The sequence below is a fragment of the Carettochelys insculpta genome, chromosome 27 (genome assembly GCF_033958435.1).
Source record: "Carettochelys insculpta isolate YL-2023 chromosome 27, ASM3395843v1, whole genome shotgun sequence".
NCBI classification, from domain to species: domain Eukaryota; kingdom Metazoa; phylum Chordata; order Testudines; family Carettochelyidae; genus Carettochelys; species Carettochelys insculpta.
In genome coordinates, this window is record NC_134163.1 from 9171048 (window position 1) to 9183645 (window position 12598).

General features: G+C 55.3%; 1 protein-coding gene across 4 annotated transcripts in view; it reads right to left on the reverse strand.

Annotated features, from left to right (window-relative positions):
* SEMA6B (semaphorin 6B) overlaps positions 1 to 12598 on the reverse strand; it is an 89634-nt gene that overhangs the window by 60187 nt on the left and 16849 nt on the right. Inside the window, exon 1 of one of the 4 annotated variants that reach the window (XM_074978323.1) lies at positions 9796 to 10783. The exons of 2 other annotated variants lie outside the window; for them this stretch is intronic. The gene's annotated coding sequence lies outside the window, so the exon portion shown is untranslated. Of the gene's footprint in view, positions 1 to 9462; positions 9721 to 9795; positions 10784 to 12598 lie in introns of those variants that run through there. One more of the 4 variants, XM_074978321.1, reaches the window with a different exon arrangement.

The following is a 12598-nucleotide window of genomic DNA, read 5'->3' on the forward strand; positions in this document are numbered from 1 at the left end:
GCGCGTTGTAACCAGCAGTAACTTACCGCTGCTGTTCGGCAGCGAACCAGCTGAGGCCTTTATTTCCCTCCTGATCTACAGCCGCGATTAGGCGCCGTGCATGAAGATGACTAAGCCACAGCTAATTTTCTATCTGTTCGAGGGAGCTGACATTTTTATCCATTCCACCTCAAAATAGCAAAACCCTGAAAAAAGGAGAGAAAACACAGGCACACGCACACCTGAGCCTGGAAAATATTTCCTTCCTTAAACCCAGCGTGCTCTGTAATAATGTGAACTGTCAACTTCCAGCCACACCAAGAGCAGGCTTCAAAGCAATGAGGCAACGATAAACAGGAGCCATCTGATGGCAGGCACCCTATTCACAAACAAATACTGGGGCTCTGACATTATCTAAATTACTTCTTTTTTAATATGGATGATGCTGGATTTTATTTGAGGGCTGGGGTAATTTGCTTATTGGCATTAGTTAGTTGGTAAAGGAATCCGCACAAATCACTACAGAGAGGCGGCAATTATGTATGCTAATGAGTCCCTTATAAGCACCAAAAGTAAATGCTCACATAATGAGTAGCTGAAAGTGCACGGTTACGGTAGCTGAGGGAAACACTGTGCAGAAAAAGCAGGAGAGAGAGTGGAACTGCACGGAGCGAGCTAGGTTTCTGACAATAATGTAACCTCTGCAGTGTTGCTGTGGTCTGTTAAAAAGCTGCTGCGCTTCACCCCAGCAGTGGCTGCATTTCCATGAGGGTGAAATGATTTCAAAATAATACAATCTGCAAATCACACAGAGCTCATCCAGAATGACTGGCACGACGCAGCATAAGCCACGGATATTATTTATCGCACGTGCAAAGGTGCAGGAACATGACCACAAACTGGCCAGGCATAATTCAGCAAGTACACTAAGTTGTATCTGAGTGTGTGCTGGGCGGGGAAGATGGCAGGCTGACCGAAGGAGCGGGAGAGTCCGGATGCCTCAGTTCCAGGCCTGACTGTGCCACTGTTTCATTCTGTGACCCTGGACAAATTCCAAGAGCCACATGGTTTCCCAATTTGCATAAGAGGGCTAATAAAGCTTAATTCAGTAATGTCCAGCAGGTGCTTTGAGATCCTCGGCTGCAGGGAACTAGACATAAGCAATGGGGGTTACATTAGTATAACTGCCCCTGGCTATAACAGGGTTTCTTAAGGGGAGGGGCTCCAATATCTCCCAGTTGCTCTCGTGGGGGTAAATCTCGCCCGGGAGATTCCATAAGAGGGGAGCCCCTGCGGTCTCCATCTTTCCGGTGGGGAGGAGCAGCCTCTCCCTGCGGACGAGGGAGATGCTCATCCCTACCCCAGCCCCACGAGAAGCTAGCAGCACAGCCCAGCTCCAGAGGCAGCCTGGAGCCCAGCTGCTGCTGTCAAGCACAGGGCGCCCCAGGAACGAGGTGCCCGGTTCAAGGCTCTGGCAGCACAGGGAGGGAGGGTTGGGCGCGGAGGCTTCCGTTTCGCCCTGAGCCTGCTGTCAGGGGATGGGTCAGATGGCAGGGCCAGGAAGCAGCTGCTCTCCTGCTGGGAGGGAGTTGGTGGGGGGGGGAATGTCACCCCACCCAGCTGGCGGGGTGAGCCGTGTGCCCCTATCCGGCAGCCAAGCCCTGCTGCTTTCCCCCGAGGGGAAGCCCCAAAGCACAGGCAGGCAGGGGCACTAACAGACGCACAGCACCCCTGTGCCAGGCAGGCTGGGATCAGGGCGAGCTCCGGCTCGAAGTGATGCTGCTCAGGGGCCCCCCAGGAACAGGGCACCAGGGACACTGGATTAGCTGCTCAGGGAGCAGCCTCACCCCGCCAAGGCAGTGGACGGGGCAGCAGAGCTCCCTGGAGCCACCATGCCAGGCTCCCACCTGGCACTGGGCCGGAACAGCTCATTCACGCCAGGGGCTGGATCTGTGAGACACGGGGGGTTGCAAACAGCGCATCGCCCCTTCTCCTCTGACGCTTCCTGGCTGGATCGAATGACCAGCTCTGGGGCCAGACAGCTCCAGGAGTCAGGGACCTGCGCATCTGATTACAGGATCCACTTACCGCTGCTGTTTATAGGACACCCCTCTCCCCTCCACACACACACACTTGGCCGGCCCAGGATAAAACATTAATCACATCCCACTGCCTGCCACCCTCCAGCAAAGAACCCAGCCTGGGCGTGGGGGGAAGGAGCCCGCGGGGGGACCCAGGTGTCCTGCCCAGCTCAGGTGATTCCCCTCTGCACTGCCCAGCCAGAGCCAATCAGCTATTGACATCTTCCACCCTTTCCATTCTTGGCTGTTTGCACCTTTTTCTGCCATGTGTCACCCCACAGGTGGCTGCATTACAGTGGCAGGTTTGTTCAGCTCGTGAGAGGTGGGCTTGGGCTCCGTGGAGATATAAGCAAGAATTCCTAAAATAAATCTTATAGCTGCTTACGGGAGTTATAATTTAAAACTTACAGGAGCCTTTCATGACATTTTAAACTATTTTTATAACTTATTTCTGAATGTGTAAATGTGACCTGCTATCACTGTCAGTGTTAGTTCCGTTCCAATTTTCTTCAGGGAGCCCATTATTTTGATTTTTAGAAAGTACTATTTTACAAGTTAAACTCTACGGCAGTGAACTGCAAAACTTTATCAGCTTATGCTCAGAGAAGTCATTAATGGATCTCTTTTCGTAAACTGTATTTGGAAACCAGACTTTTCCACGACAACCAGTGGCTGTTATAGATTCAAACCCAAGCCCTCCAAGTTGTATCTGGAGTGAAGGCCAAGACGGACACCCCCATCCTGTCCAAACCACAGAAAGCTGGGGTCCCCTCCAGTGCCCCACCCCGCAGCTGGCCCTCTCACCCCAGGGACACTGGAGTTGTGAGTGTTGCTCGACCAGGGTTTGGAATGGCTCCTGACTGCTCCCCGGAATAGGACACCGAGGTGCCCCGCCCTTTTCCAACATAGCCCCGCCCCCCGTCTCACCCCCATGACCGCCAGCAGAGCGCTAGGTAGTAACAGTGCCTTGCGCTGCAGGAACTATGGGACCACTGATGCCTTCTCCACATAGCCTCACCTCCCACATGCCAGCCTGTGCCAGGGCAGGGCTCTGAACAGAGAGAAGCCCTATACGTTAACCTGCTGTCTGGGGTTATTCCCCCAGGGCAGCATTAGCCTCCCCAGCCCTTCAGAGCAGCAGAAAGGGGCCAGGGCCTGCCCCAGGCTGGGGCCCAGGTCCCTGATTACTAACCAGGAGGCTGGCATAGCAGTCAGCTTTCCCTCTGTGCCAGGGGCTGCCCAGTCCTCACCCTGTAGAGGGAGGCGCTGGCGGCCTGCCAGAGCCGCATGCCAATTTGCATATTAATTGCACATCAATCTGCATACCGAGGGTCGATTTGCATGGAGGAAGCATCTTGAACTGCACGGAATAGAAACACAAAGTGGCCATACGAGAGGCCTGTTCCCAGGCAGGTCTTTGCAGCTCCATTACCAGCGGCAGAGGTTGGTGCCCCAGTGCCACATACCCCTCTGGCAGAGCAAAGCATTGTGGGAAGCAGAGTCCCCTGCCCATGCTGCAAACCACCCGGCTGCAGGGGATCCTGGCCCACTGCTGGCCCTCGGATGGAGGGATCAAAGGGCCATGGTGCTTTCACTTGCCACCTGCACCTGGTCCTCTCCAGCAGCCCAGCTAAAGGATGCACATCCCAGGCACTGCAGCCTGATGCTCCATCACTCTCCTGCCAGGCTGCCCCACCTGCTGGGGACAGGCCGCTCATCACACTGATAATGGCAGGAGGGGGCTGGATTCCAAACCTGGCCCCCATTGCACATTAATCGCCCTGCAACATTGCTCCTCCCTTCTTGGGGACACTGCTCCCTCGGCCTGGGACCCAATCTTACTCCCCATGCCCCTGGGCACCCAGGCACCGCTTTCGGCTCCCCAGCCCCGGCACTGCCATGCTTGGGGGTGTATTATTCATGAGGCCACAGTCCTAGCCCAGGAAGCAACAGGTCCTCAATAGGCTCCATGGCAGGGCCCGTAAATAATTCAGGAGGCAGCTCGCAGCCGGCTCCGTGGCTAATTAATTTTAATTACCGTCTTTCACTGTTTGGAAATTGGGCAGGTTTGCGGGGGGGCCGGGGGGAGCCCAACCACGGTGAGTTGCAATTAGGGGGAACAAAAAAATCCTTGCAGCGCTCTGCGAATCACTGCGAGGAAATTAAAGTGTCGTTTAAACCGAGCGTGTAATTAACGGGGCTGAGTGGGGAAGGGGGCCAGTGTGGCTGGCTTGGGTTAGGGGGGTGGCGTGTGGGTAGGGGGCCTGCTGCCTTACACACACAGCCTGGCTTCCTTTCACGTGAATGACAGGGACGCCTGCTGTGAGGAGTTTGGTTGTCCACTTCTCCCAGGGAACACGCACTAAGCCTATGGGTTAGGGCAGGGAGTGGGGAGCCAGGACTCCTGGGTTCTCTTCCTGGCTGTGGGAGCAGGATGCGATCTAGCCATCACAGCCAGAGATGGGGAGCCAGGACTCCTGGGTTCTGTTTTGAGCTCTGCCACTGCAGATTTAGCCCTGCCTTAGATTTAACCCCCTCTGTAAGGCACCAGCCCAGGTTCCCTGCCACTGGGCATCTTGGAGAGTCACTGCCCCCAGCAGAAAGTCGGGGGGAGGCCCAGGGCATTGTGGGAGCATTTCACACTTGTGCTGCATTGGCACCGACACCTGCCCAGGATGAGCTCGGGGAGGCAGAACTCCCAGCTCGGCCGCCCAGTTCCTGACAATGTCACTTCACTGCTTGGTGTCTTCGTTTCCTCTTCCCAGAAGTGGGGAGCTTGGGTCTGACTCACTCCGGGGAGGGAGGCCAACCTGGGTAGCGGGGGCAGCACAGCCTGCTGAACCAGTGCCTGGCCTTGGGAGGCCGCTCCCCCGGTGCACAGCATGGCCCCGCCCTGCCCTAGCTGCTTCATCTGCCCTGGGGCCTCCTCCCTGACCCACAAGACCAGTTCTCCAGCATGGGACCTTCAGCAGCGGGCACCTGGGGGAGGCAAGGGGAAAGGCTGGCTCTGGGTGCTGGACAGGGGCTGGGCTGGGGGAAGGCTCCTCAGCACGTCTCGGCTGCCCTAGGATCAGGGCCCAGACCAGGCCTGGGATCTCCCTTCACTTCTGCTCTGGTCTGAGCCCTGGCTGAGACGACTCCTCCCGCCGCATCTCTCACATCCAGCCCAGGCCCAGCCGCTTCTCTCTGGGCCAGCAGCCGTGTTCCTCCACACTCTGCATGGACCTTGTGGCAGCTCTTGGGCCCGAAGTACCACATTTTGCCACTTCTTCCCAAGCCTGCTGGGCTCTGCCTCCTGCTAAGCTGCCCCGCTCTCATTCTGTGCCCGCCAGCCCTGACACCAGCCTGGCCCAGCCTCTAGGAGCTGCTCCTGCTGGAGCGGACAAGCCAGGCTCCCTAGCTGGGCAAGTAACAGGCCCAGCTACGCTGTGGATTGGCACCTAGAGGAAAGCCCCCCTGGTGCCCATGGCCACGAAGCCCTTACTGATGGGGTCCCCCTTTCCGCAGGCTCCAACGCCTGGGGTGAGGTTCAGGCCCTGCTGAAGTCAAGGACAAAACTCCCACAGGACTGCCCTGGAGCCAGGATTTCACCCCCTGCTTGGTGCTGGGATGATGGTGACTTGCACAGCAATAGCCCCTAGGAGCAGAACCCCAGCCATGGGTGAAGCCTTGTCCAACAAGCTTCCAGCCACCGACCAGCCTGGCCCTTCTTCTGGCCACTGGATCAGGCCCCAGCAGTCCCTCCCGAAGGCCATTTCTGACTGATGCACAGCATGGGGCCCAAAGGCGGCTGCCACGACCGGGACTCTCCGTGTGGGGACTGTACCCTCTGCTCTGGGACGAGATGCTCCCAGCCAGGGCCACCCCCTCTCCTCCCTGGACAGCACCTGGCACAACCACAGAACCCCAGGGCTGGAAGGGACCGCAGGAGGTTATCGAGTCCAGCCCCTGCCCAAAGGACCTTCCCTAACTAAGTTATTCCAAGAGGGGCCTTGTCAAGCCAGGACTTAAAAACCTCTAGCGCTGGAGACTCCACCACCTCGCTAGGTAACACATTCCAGTGCTTCACCACCTCCTGGGGAAAGAGTTTTACCTAATATCCAACCTACACCTCTCCCTCTGCAACTTCAGACCACTGCTCCTTGTTCTGCCATCTGACACCACTGAAAACAAGTATCAGAGAGGTCGCCGTGTTAGTCTGTAGCTTCAAGAACAAGAAGAAGTCCTGTGGCACCCTATAGACTAACAGATACTTTGGAGCATGAGCTTTCGTGGGCAAAGACCCACTTCATCAGCTGCATGTGTGGGGGGGGGGGGTTTCACAGGGGTTTTTAAAGAATGGGGTCCCAGGAAGAGGGAGGGGCAGAGCTGACAAGGTCTATTCAGCAAGGTGGAAATGGCCCAATATCAACAGCACTTATCAAAAGTACTCCCCATTAGACCCTGACAAAGGCTCACATCCCCCTATCTGATCTGACTTGTTTCTTCCTCTTTTGATAAGCACTATTGATACTGGGCCATTTCCACCTTGCTGAATAGACCTTGTCAGCTCTGGCCCTCCCTTTTACTGGGACCCTGTTCTTTAAACACCCCTCCGAAACCACCCCTCACTCATGCATCTGATGCAGCGGGTCCTTGCCACTGAAAACAGCCTCTCTCCATCCTCTTTACAGCTCCCTTCAGGAAGTTGAAGGCTGCTATCGAATCACTCCTCAGTCTTCTCTTCTGCAAACTACACAACCCCAAATCCCTCCGCCTCTCCTCGCAGGCAGGCGTGGAGACACTGGGGCCATCACCACCCAGCCCCTCTGACCGGAAGGCAATGGCCTAGCCCTGCAGGGGGAGCCTGGTTCGATGATCACCGAGATTCAGTGCAGCTCCCCTCCCCAGGGTGGCTGAAGAGATGGAAGGGGCTGGCCCAGGGAGCTGGGCTCTGAAGAGGAGCTGGCCACTAAAGGATGAAGTAACAGGCCCCCCAGAGGGGAGGGGAGGGGACTGGCACAGGCAGCTGGTGCAGAAGAGGCAAGAACCCAGGAGTCTGGGCTGCCCAGTCACACTGCTTGGACCACGAGGCTACACACGCCTGGTCACACTGGGAAGAGGAACCCGGAGTCCTCATTCCCAGGCTTTCTCCTGTGACCGCCAGACTACGTTCCCCCACTGGGCAGGGAACTACAGGCTGAGCCTCCCTAATCCAGATCTCGCTCGCTCATCCAGTAACGGCCGTAATCCAGGACGCTTTTAATGAGCCGGACGACCACTTGTCGTGGGTGCGGCCAAATTTCCCACGGTCTCATAACGTTTGTTTCCAGCCACCAGTCCTGGCTCTCAGCGTTCTGGGCTGTTATTAGCTGCAATTTACCCAGTGAGCAGTGGGAGTATTGGTGATGTGCAAGACAATATTGATCTCCTGTGGTCCAGCAAATTCTCCCATCCAGCACCGGTCAGGTCCCCAGGGTGCCGGATGAGAGAGGTTCAACCTGAGGAACTCAGGAGTCCCGTTTTCCCAGCCCCCCTGCTCTGACCCGGACACGCTCGTCCTCTGAGGCCGGGGAGAGACACCAGGGCTTTCTCTCCCTCAAGTGTTCAGCTGGCTCCTCTGGGGGACCATTTCCGCATCTGGCTGCCGCTGGCTTGTGTGTTATTTAACATCTTGCGTGGAAAGAAATTCCATTCCAGTTCCTGCTGTCCCAGCCCTTCCTTTGCTTAATTGCCTCTCCCCGCCCACCTATGCCCTGCATCTGCCAGGCCTGTTCTGTGCAGGCCGTGCCTTTCCCCGCGCGCTGTCCAGGGCCAGTTCCCAGGGGGTGAGGCCAAACCCTTGGGTCTGTCAGAGCCAGCTCCCGGAGAGCCCGCTGGCTAACCCCTCCAGCTCCCTCTGGCACTGTCCTCAGGAAATCCAGTTGGGTCACGTTCCGGGCCGCAGCAGGGAGGGGAGCCTCGCAGTCACCCTGCAAAATGCAGCTCTTCAAGGAAGGACTCAGGCCTGGAGTGTGCAGAGCTCTTTCCTGGCCTGGTTCCTTCGGCTCCTGCGTCACGCCCTTGGGAACGAGGGGCCGGGAAAGGCACAGATGGAGGAGGGAATCAGCGGCGGGTCTGTGCGAGAACTCACCCCCCATTTGTTTTCCTGTCATGCCCCCAAGAAACCCTACAATAAACAGAGCAACAGGAGGGACCCCCACGCCAGAGCCCAGCACTAAGCTCCCAAACAATTCCAGCTCCTAGGGAGCTCGACAGTAACACTGACACAGGAATAACTAAGCAGCAGGCGCGTTTCAGTGCTGATGGCTGACCCTACAATGACAACACCACACCTAAAGCTGCAGGGCTCAGCAGCAACCCTACAATAACAAACTGTTATACACAAACACCAAGCTAACCAGAACCCCGGCAAACACGAGCAACCAGAAACTTTAAGAGACTCATACAAGGAAGAGAAAGACAGGAGAAAAAGCAGGCGGGGAGAGAGAATGTTGCTCATCATCCTTTTCATTCCTCAAACCCGAATAGCATTTTTTTTGCTGTTTGTATTTCCTTTTTAGTCTCCTCCGCACCGGGTCATGGTAGGAAAACTTCCTCTTTAATTGCACCCAGCCCTGGCGCTGGGAGTCGTTATTTGAAACGCTGATGCTTCCAAAAACTTGTCTGTAGTGAAAATGACGATATACGCATTGCAGAGCCGAGAGGGAATGCAAGAGGTCATTGAGTCCAGTCCCTGCACTCACAGCAGGACCTATCACCATCCCTGACTGATTTTCTTTTTCTCCAATCTAACCTGCTTCAGACTCTTGAACTCGCAACAGGCCAAAGGTCTGACCACTGAGCCACTCCCTCCCCGGAAGGAGCCCCTCTGACTCCTGAAAAACCCCCAGCGCTGCGTGTGCAGCTGGAGAGTCCCAGGGCTGGAGTGAGGCCATCGTCCATCCATTGCCGCACATTGGGGAGCCTCACAGTCTTCACAGGAGTTTCCTTTGGACAGGGCTATTGTCCCCATCCTACGGGTGGGGGATTGAGGCAAAGAGAGACCAGGGTGTGCCTGCGCTGCAAGCCAGAAATCCCAGCTCTAGGGGCACACCTGCACTAGCTGGCAGCGAGTGGGCAGTAAACAGTGGCTGGCTGCCTGATTCGGGTCCTGGGTGACTCCAGACCCGAGCCAGGCACCGAGGGGGGAGGGCAGCACGTGATCAGACCTGTCCCTCGTGTGAAGAGGATGGTACTCGGCATACAGCTGTGTCCTCCCCCACAGGGCCATGGCTCTGAAGGAAATACAAACCACTCCCGTCTGAACCCCTGCAGAGCACCGGCAAACCCCCTGTCCGAGGCCAGTCACAGGGGGTTGCCGTACCAGTGCCCCCGTCCCCCCAGCTTTGCCCCAAACTGGCATCAAAGGGAGGAGACGTACCTGGCACAAGGGCACCATCAGCCAAGGGTAGACAGGTGGGACCCAATCCTCCACTCCAAGCGCCGCTGCAGGTTGGATACAGGCCACCCCAGCACAGTGGGTTCGGGTGACCAGGCAGCGGCATGGAGGTGGGCACCGGGAAAGTGGCAGATTAATTCCAGGTTGGCAGGCAACCCTAGACTTCATCAGCCCAGCTCCTCTCTGAGCTACAGGGACACCCAAGAGCCCATGGCAACTGCAGCCGGCTCACCCCTCACGCTGTCCCTGCCCCAGGCTGGGCTGCCTATCAGTTCCTCCACACCCCGCCAGACGGTTGCAATGTAGCAGCGTCACCTGTGCAGGCCCGGCTTGCAAAACGCTCGTCTCCTCTGTTGAAAGATGCTGGGCCGATGTCAGCCACGCTCGTTAACTGGGCGGGAGATGGGTGCTGCCACACTTAGCCGGGGTGTATCATTAACGATGAATCCTCTGCAGCATGAGTCCTTCCCACGCTGCCGCACAGCCAGGTCAGCTCAGCCTCCTCCAAGGAGTCCACGCGCCGAGGTCTCTGTTCAAGGCACAAGGCATTGAGATCGAGATCTCTATTTCGCAGCCACCACTTCAAAGGCTTTCCACTTGGCATCTGCCCTGTGAGCTGTCAGATCCTGTTCCATTACTGACGGGGGGCGCTCCCGACAGGGGCTGCAGGGAAATCAAAGTCACCGAGGCACGCAGCGCCCGCCTTTGCAATAACTGGGAACGACACTGAGACAACGGAATCTCGAGTGGAAAGGTGGGAACAGGCAACCTGCAAATGATCTCCGGGGACCTCCGAGTCTTGCGCCGCACCCCCGGCAGGTCCCGGGCTGCACCCGCTAGACAGGAGGGCAGCTGGTGTTAATAAATATTAGCTTAAGGATCCCGAAGTGCTTATGGAATTCTGTCCACAGTAATGTAATGCACTCACTACTGCACCATCCTCCAGTAGGATCTAGCTCGCTGCCCTCTGCTGGGTGCAATGGGAACTGCTCCGCTGCGTGTCATACCCCTTCTATGGAGAATCTTCTGGCGTTCGAGTGGTCGGGGCCTGGCTCTCTCTGCTGGAGGAGATCTTGAAGCAGTGGATGTTCAAGGATCCACAGAAATCACGTCACCCATCGCTGCAGTGCGGCCACTTCTAGGGTGGAGGACAGCATATAACAGAGAGGGGATGGAAGAGACAAACTGGGGACAGTACCCTCGATAGTGCCCGGTGCTCCTCAGAGCTGCACGAAGTACAAGCTTGGCCAAGCAGACTTGCAAGAGAACAAATGAAACAGGAGCAAGAGACCTGACTGTGATCCGTAAAGTCTCCTGCTCGGCTTTTGAAGCGTTCAACAATGACAGTCCCCTATACAGGATCTAATACAATGCACAGGCTGCGGCTGATCCTGCCGGGCCTTGAACCTGCTGCCCCAGGCAGATAAGTATTCCCAGCCGGATGCGAGAGGGCAGACATGCTCCGATGACACTGACAGTTCCCGGACAGGCCATGTTTCTGGCTTCCAACGCCGCATGAGAACAAAGGGGCATTGTTCTAGAAGTCCGACTGCAGAAAACTGCCTCCCGCCTATGGCTTTGGAAGGTCAGGTGTTTCCTTGCTGGCCTAGAAATAATGCATTGTTCTCTGCTAGGAAACGTGGATCGAGTCTGGAAGGAGCCCTGAGCTGTCACCAGCCTGGTTTGCACAGAGCCCAACCGTGGCTTTCATGAACAACATCCTGTTAGGAACATTGTGCAACACAGAGGGCCATGGTCACCTTGGGATCAAGGAGTGAAGCTGGGACATTTCACACCAAAAGCTACCAGTCTTTACCCCTAAGCTTCAGGAGCAGCCCGGCCGATGGGGAACAAATAGGAGGCTGTTGTAGTGGCTGGAGCCAGCCATTAGAGGGAGCTGAAGCCAGCGTGTGAGCTTTGCCCTGGGAGAGGGCTTTTCCCCAGGTGTTTGCCATTGCTGGGCAAGGGTCGCACTGTAGGGTGAATTCACTGCAGCCCCGTGCCTCACCTGTCCGTGCTGCTTTTCACAACTATTTGTGCCACCGAGTCACATGTTGGAGTTTTCCATCCCTCTCAGAAGCACCTGCCTACTTCTTCAATCAGAGAACAAAACTAATGCCATGTGACTCACCTGACCAATCCCATCACACTGTCTGACCAAGCCCAATATTTCAGACCAAAATATCAAGCAGTAGAGCTCCCTGTCCAATACTATCTATCATAATAAGACCAAATCTGAGAGGTAACATCAAGATGAAAATGGTGGAATTATCAATAGCAAGGCAAAAAAAGGCAGAGGTGTTCCTTAAATATTCCTATTTTGGGGGAAAACACATGATGCAGTCTCATTAGATGGGAACGATAACACTCATTCCATTCCATTAGTATCTCTGGAGGATGTTAAACAGAAGCAATGAAAGTCAGATATTTTTAAATAGGTGGATTCAAATAACTTGCATGGAAGAGTTATTAAAGAGTTGGCCAAGGGAATGGGGGGAATGCTGGCCCATTAATGTTGCTTTTCAATAAGACTTGAAGCACTGGCGAAGTTCCCAAGGATTAGAAGAAAGCTAAAGAAGATGACATGGGTAATTATGAGCCTGTCAGCCCAGCCTTGATCCTAACCAAGATAATGGAGTGGCTGAGACATGACTCAATAACAAATTAAAGGAGAATAACATGATGATTGCAAATCAACATGGACTTATGGAAACTAGATTCTGTCAAACTAACTTGCTATCTTTTTTGTATGTCAACGAGAAGTCCTGTGGCACCTTTTAGACTAACAGATATTTTGGAGCATCAGCTTTCGTGGGCAAAGACCCGCTTCATCAGATACTTTTTTGGATGTCGTCACTACAAGTTTGGTTGATAAAGGTACTAGTGTTGCGGTAACAGCCTTACACTTCTCTCAAGCGTTTGACTTGGTAGCACATGACATTTTGATTAGAGAACTAGAACGACAGAAAATTAACAGGGTGCACGTTGGATGGCTTAAAAACTGGCTATCTGATAGATCTCCAAATGTAACTGTAACCAGGGAACTGTTGTCAGCACGTGGGGTCCTGCAGGGATTGGCTCTTGGCTCTCCCTTAGTTAACATCTGCATCAATGAGCT